The sequence below is a fragment of the Chironomus tepperi genome, unplaced genomic scaffold, assembly GCF_022539635.2.
Source record: "Chironomus tepperi strain 1889 unplaced genomic scaffold, CSIRO-AGI_Ctep_v1 contig_217, whole genome shotgun sequence".
In the NCBI taxonomy this organism is placed as follows: Eukaryota; Metazoa; Arthropoda; class Insecta; order Diptera; family Chironomidae; genus Chironomus; species Chironomus tepperi.
The window spans coordinates 2069233-2076717 of record NW_027226339.1 but is presented as its reverse complement, the minus strand read 5'-3'; positions in this window follow the sequence as shown (position 1 = coordinate 2076717).

Genomic DNA, 7485 nt, shown 5'->3' with positions numbered 1-7485 from the left:
ACTTGATGTCATCAGATGCATTCATCATTTATGTATATATATGTTCAGACTTATTTCACATTACAAAAAGGATTAATTATTATTCACTTGAAGAAAAAAAAACTTTGCAAAATCACGAATTATGACTTGAACAATTAAATAATTAATGCTGTCATTTCACTATGTTAGTGTTGTCCAAACTGTGTGATGCGACATACTAGTGTTTTGTAACATCCTAGTGCTCCGTGACATACTATTATGTTGCGATAAACTAGTGTGCCGCGACATACTAGTGTGTCACTACATACTGGTGTGACGTGTCATACCAGTGTATCGCGGCATACTGGTGTGTCTCAAGATCCTAGTGTGCAACGAGATACTAGTGTTGCGACATCCTTGTGTGCCGCTACCTACTTGTGTGTCGTTACATACTAGTGTGCGTGTCATGCTAGTGTATCGTGTCATACTAGTGTGTTGTGTCATACTAGTGTGTTGTGTCATTCTAGTGTGTCGTAACATACTAGTGTGTCGTGTCATACTAGTGTATCGTCACATTCTAATGTGCTGCGACATAATAGTGTGTCGCTACATACTAGTGTGCAGTGTCATATTAGTGTGTCACGACATACTGGTGTGTCTCAAGATCCCAGTGTGCAACGAGATACAAGTGTGTTGCATCAAACCACAATGTCGCTAGTGTGTTGAGTCATACTAGTGTACCGCGACATACGATTGCGATGCGACATTCAAGTGTAAATTGACATTTAAGTGTGACGCGACATACGAGTGTGACGATGAATAATGTGCCGTGACGCAAATAAGTTTAGACATCACTGCATTATTCATAATATTAAGTTTCAAAATTTTTCATTTATTTTATGATGTCCAATTTCACATGCCTTTACGTGAAGATTCACAACTTTATATATTCATCACAATTTCATTTTACAGCCACAATAATTCATAGATTGCGTCTTTATAAAGTACTTAAACAATCAGCAAAGCTGCAAATTCCATAAAAAATAATATTACAATTCAATAAATTTACTTAACTTTATGAAGGTATTTGATAATTTTCTGTTCGACTGGCGCCTTTTGAAATTGTCGCATTTAAATGTACATTGGATGATAAAATGTACAGGCATTCTTCAAAAAAGGGAATAATATTAAAATATCATTGTTTAATATGCAACGTAGAGAGACTTTTCTCATCCACAGATTGATTTATTAATGTTTATTTTGACATATCAACAAATTGAATTCTTACAAAACATGCAACGACGTGTGGCTTTATGTGCTGTATCTTAAATGCCACTTTCTGTGAGAAATTGTGTTAAAATGGACTTAATTTTTTGTATTTTGTAATTTAATAATCTGTTGATAAGGATTGAGTAAACTATGTAGGTCTCATTATGTCCAATAAGGATATTTTAAGCTTGTTAAGTACTTTATTAGCGATATAAAGCATGTATGAGGTCATTATGAATTATTTATGATTTTATTAAGTTGTAATCAATACCCGAAAGGCACACGTCGTGAAAAAATCGGAAAATATATTGTCGAAGCCAAGCTCAAGCCAGGCTGACTGGTTTTACATTGGATTCGACAAAAATTTGATCCCTCGCTAGTCACGCTGGTCTGCTGACACTATTTTCCGACGTTTTTGCCCCTCGTTCCATTAAGTATATGGATGTTGATTCGTTGTTTACAATTTGAAAGCAAATTGTGGCTATTTTTTGCTACTATCAGCTATAAAATTCACTAAAATCTAACACAATTCTCAATGTTGCTTTCTTTAATGAGAATTTTTACCATCGACAAGATTTTGAGCTCAAAATTGATTATTTGAAGCTATTCAAAGGAACATACTTGAATGGCACAGAGCTGTTAATTGATCCAAAAGGCGACACTAGGCAGACATGACTCTGACATGGTGCCGGATTTAAATTGAAAAACGGAACCAAATCATAGTTACGCCAAATTTTTGATCGATTAACCGATTTTTGCTATTCAGGTATGTTCCTTTGAATAGCTTCAATTGATCAGCCCGAACAGCAAGATGAAATTGGGCTCTATTTGACAGTTATACTAGTGTCAAGACATCCTTACGGCAAGTCGTCAATGAAGCGATAAAGCATTAACTTTGCGACTGTATTATACTTGGTTACTAAAGGTATTCTACGTGTATCTGTAGTTAATTCTGCTATTTCTTCATGTTGACCAAAGATGATTTTTCCAAATTCTAATTCAATGTTTAGTGTATCGTGTGTAGTTCGTCGCAGTGGTGAACAAGTTATGTGCTATACTAGATTGACGCAAAAATTGTTTGGAAATACCATGACGCATGTATCGAATGCGTCTTTGGTGAAAAAAAATGGTCGTCTGCCACTGGTGTATCAAGTATTAATTTGTAGTGTATCGTGACTCCTACAGAACTATGTAAAATCTTCAATTATGAAATATTGCAATTGGAATTGATTTGTTTGAAATTTAATTTCCAATCATAAACTTATACAACTATCGATCATAATATGATACATAATATCAATTAAAATGACATGAAAATGCACTTACTTTAATTATTGTCATAAAACTATTCCGTACGTTATCACATTACATATCAATAGAAAAAGTAATAATATTGATTTTGATCGATGATCGCGTATCATAAAATCCGTTGCAATTTCATTGATTTTATATATGTTTTTCATCTGAAAAAGTAGAGCACACGGCAACTTTCCATATTGGCATAAAGTGACTGAGTATAGAATCATGATATATAGCTGATGCTGAATAAGGAGAGGAAACGTATACGCAAGATATGTAGTGAATAATTAAAAGAACATTCTAAAAATAAAACACAGCGATAAAAATGAGTCATCATATTGCAAATATTTACGAAAATGGGGATGTTAAAAAGAACTTTACAGTTTTTCTTCTTCCTTTTATGACATATTTGTGTATGTCGAGTGTGTTTTTATTTATAAAAACTGTTTAAAGTCATCGTGTTATTGATCGAGGGACTAAAGCGCATTTGAGCCCAGCAATAAGTAATTGGTTAATAAGTCAGTTCCCGATCGTCATAATGAAATCCAGTAAGATCCAGGCCTGGATCCAGGTCAATTTCAGACCTAAAAACAAGATCCAGTAAGATCCAGTTCACTTTCAGACCTGAAAAACAATATCCAGTAAGATCCAGTTCACTTCCAGGTCTTAAATACAAGATCCAGCAAGATTGCCCAGTAAGTTTGCCCAACGATCAGAATTTGAAAAGCACAATAAAATTGAAATAAGCAAGCATTTGATAATGAGCTGATAAGTAACGGTTAAATTCTTTTTTGAAAATTAACGGTTGAAAAAAATTCAAAGTTTCAAATCGCTAAAAACACGTGAATTTTTTAAAAGGATGAATGAAAAATCATTAATTAAAGCATATAAACATAGCTCTAAGATACCAAACCATTGGATAATCAAGTAACTCGGTGGTGCTAATCTAATGCTTCAAATCAGAGCTCTCTACGATGTCTGATTGCTGAGATCTTGCGCTTCACCCAGCCACTTACTCAGCCTATCAAAGTGAAGTTGAAAGTGTCATTTTTATCCAAAAATTCGCAAAAAAATTAAATGTTTACTTGGTGATCGATATACATACATGATGAAATCATGACTGACTGAAACACGATCTATGATCTTCACCTTAAACTTCAATATTATTTTTTTTTATTTATGCTTTGTTTGTATTGTTAATGTTTCAAGGAAATATTACCTTGCTTACACTTTACTATTTAAGGAATATATATCTTGTGTCTATATTTAGATAGAAAAAAAAATAAATATATTGAGAATATAAATCATATAAAAAAAAGCTTTATCAATTCATTAATTTCATAGTCGATACTTGATTAATGAATTATCAGTAATAGTCTATGTTTAATTAATTTCAATCAATTCTGGTTTTTTGATTGACAATCATGTAGACATCAGATAGCTTGGAACTACCAACTACCAGCACTGTATCACGTAAACTGCATTATAATCTTGAGTTGTTTACCTGAATGAAGTAATTTTTAAGCTTTTTTCATTGCAATCTTGATCATTTATCGACAGACACTTAATCGATGAATAATGATGAAGTCTCAATAGTTTTCTTTAACTTTAAATGCTATCGTTGATTGAGATTGCTGCTTTTGTTTGCTTAAGGATGCATTTATTGACATCTTTATCTGGAAAGAAATAAAATGAGATTTCATATTTATGAATTTCTACATGACAGCATCAAGGAACTAAAGGTTAACTTAACAATTCTATCAAATCTGTCTATAATAATTAACATTTTAAAGTATTGATTCATCAATTTAGTAATTAGAGAAATTTTATCTTTTTTAAATGCTATATTGATTGAGATTTATGAATTGTTTTGTTAATTTGTTTCTGATTTCATCAAAATTTAACTGTAATTAAAGCTTATTTACGATTTAATTGATTTAAGTTGACTTCTTTTTGTAATTTATTCGATTTCATTGATTGAAAAAGGATAAGTTTAATTTCTAGTTTCTAAAACTTAATGAACGAAATAAGGATAAGGATAAGTCCAGTCTCTAAGTTCTTTAATTGAACGAAAAATCAAGAAGTTCAGTTTATAATTTTTATAACTAAACAAAAAATGAATGGTTTATCTAAATGATAAGTTCAGATTCTAATTTCTATAAATGAACAAAAAAGGATAAGTTTAGTTTCAAATGTCTATAACTGAACGAAACAGGATAAGCTCAGTTTTTAGTTTCCAAAACTTAACGAAAAAATAATGAGTTCAATTTTTAGTTTTTAAACTTGACGAAAAAGGGATAAGTTAAGTTTCTAGTTTCTATAAATTAATGAAAAAGGATGAGTTTAGTTTCTAAATTCTGAAACCAAACGAAATAAGGATAAGACCAGTTTCTAAATTCTTTAATTGAACGAAAAAAGGATAAGTTCAATTTCAAGCTTCTATAATTGAACGAAAAATGGATAAATTCAGTTTCTAATTTCTATAATTGACCGAAAAAGATAAGTTCAGTTTCAATTTTTTAAAACTGAACGAAAAAAAAGTTCAGTTTCTGAATTATGTAATTGAACGAAAAAGGATGATTTCAGATTTAATTTAAATAACTTAATGAAAGGGATAAGTTCAGTTATGACATTTTTTGAACTGAGCGAAAAAGGATAAGTTCAGTTAATCATTTTGAAATTTAATATTTTTAATGCGTTGCAAATTCCTTTCATATTTAAAATTACATTAAATTACAATTAATTTAATATTCAAAGCCTCAATGACAGCAAAATCTACATAAATTAAATTTACACATCTTCTATAAATGGTCTGGAATTTCTATAATAAAACATTATTTATAGACTGAAGAAATAATGAAATCATCACCCAAGAAGGATTAATAATTAGTGATATCATGTTAAATTGTTATTAATTTTTATGAAAGGATCAATGTAACGTCATTGCCAACATCAATGAAAATTAAACTTAATGTCCGCATTTTTGATCTTTCATTCACCTTTTGACAAAAGCACATGTATCATAATAAAATCAGATGAGTGATTGATACATCATGAAATGACTGGAAGGGATTTACTATTTATGGATATAAAAAAATAAAAATGAGGAAGGAGCGGTGATCTTGAATATGCAGTGCATTTCACTCATTTTAATGGATTATTCCGGAAAATTTATGTCTTTTGACAAAATTGATGACTTCATCAGTATGCATCATATGGATGGTTAATTCCACTATGCTGTCCTTAAAAGCTAATTTTAATTTTAATTCGCGATAAATTCACATCCAATTTCCATAATGCAAGGTACAGTCAACAATGAAATACCAAAAATTATTCAAATTGTTTTGTTATGTCCAAAAGCCTTTTATGGATAGCCTCATGGACGAAACTAATAAAAGAATTTTATTTTTTAACACAATATGAGTAAAAGCGTGCGCTGAACTTGAACTCTAATCGTGAGTATTAGCATATAAAAATACATAAAATTCTTTAGGCTTAAAGTCAGTTCAATGTCTTTCGATTCTATTTCCTCAATGTTATATTTTGATATAATTTTTAACCACTTAGAACTATTATCATTAACTTCCTGATTTCTTAATATGATTGGATTTAATAGAAAAGAATAAAACTTCCATTTATGGAAAATTGACCAGATTTAATTTCCTGACGTTGCAGAAATGTCAATGAATTGCGTAATGAATAATCCGTCGTAAATTAAATATAAAAATGTCCTTTTAAGGCATATATTGAGGAAGTGTTATTTGATTAGCTCCCTAGCTTTTAATATTCATAGTCAATAGTTCATCGACATTGATCGGATTTCAAGGAAGAAATGATGAAGAAGACAGTGATTGTTGAAGGAAAAATTATTGTTTAATTCGCAGAAATTATGTGAAATATTGGTGATTTGATCTTTTTGTGCTTATTCATGGAACCGGAGGTGATTGAAATTGATTGCTTAATTGGCGATTTTTTAACGGTCAAGGAAATTTTAATTCAAATTTATGTAAATTCGTAGCATTTTTCGCTGAATTCGACAAATTCATAGTTTTTGACCCTTTAGCCATAAAAACAATGTAAAAATTGATTTATTTTAGTGAAATTTGATAAAATTGGAGTTATCTGTCTATTTCGAAGCTGGTTCAATCATTGAAGAAGCCACTTACAGTAAGTAATTTCTGAGATTACAACATTTAAATATGTTAATGTCTTTTTGTGTATGTTTCTGGATCTTTTTGCAGAATACCAGAATTTCTTGATTTTTATTCAAAACTTCAGAATTTTGTCAAATCACATTCTAAGAAAGTTTCTAAGATCAAAACATGACAAATGAAGAACTAGAACCAACATTCATCAAATCATCAACCTACAAAACAAAATTTCAACTAAAATCAAGATTTTTCGAACTTCAATCAAATGTTCTTCCAGATATAATCAGCAAAGAAAACATTCATCCTCATTAAAACACGATTCATTGACATTCTATGGCGCAGAAGACATGTAAATGAAAGCAATTAGCCATCAATGCGATACAAATAGTATAAATCACATATGAACAATGATAAACATGATTTTTCTTCATACACTGAATGATCATGTGAATGAAACTTGGACATAACGTGAATGAGGAAGAAAATAAAAGGAATTCACAATAAGTTCAAGTTCAACTGCCGACTCTCTTTCTTATTTTTTTTTCTTCATCTTTTCAATATTATATTAATTCCAAATAAGGAATATGTGTATACATATATTGATGCAACGGATATGTATGTAAGTAAAGTATAATATTTTATGTGTCATGTAGCATTTCGAGAGGTGTTGCATATATCTATGTTATGGAAGTAACTGTTTATGGCCATTTATATAGTGCTGACATGATGCTATTTCAATACATTTCATTGTTTGTCAATTGCAAGCATTTATTCCATCAATTTTCACATATGTGTGATTCGATTGCCG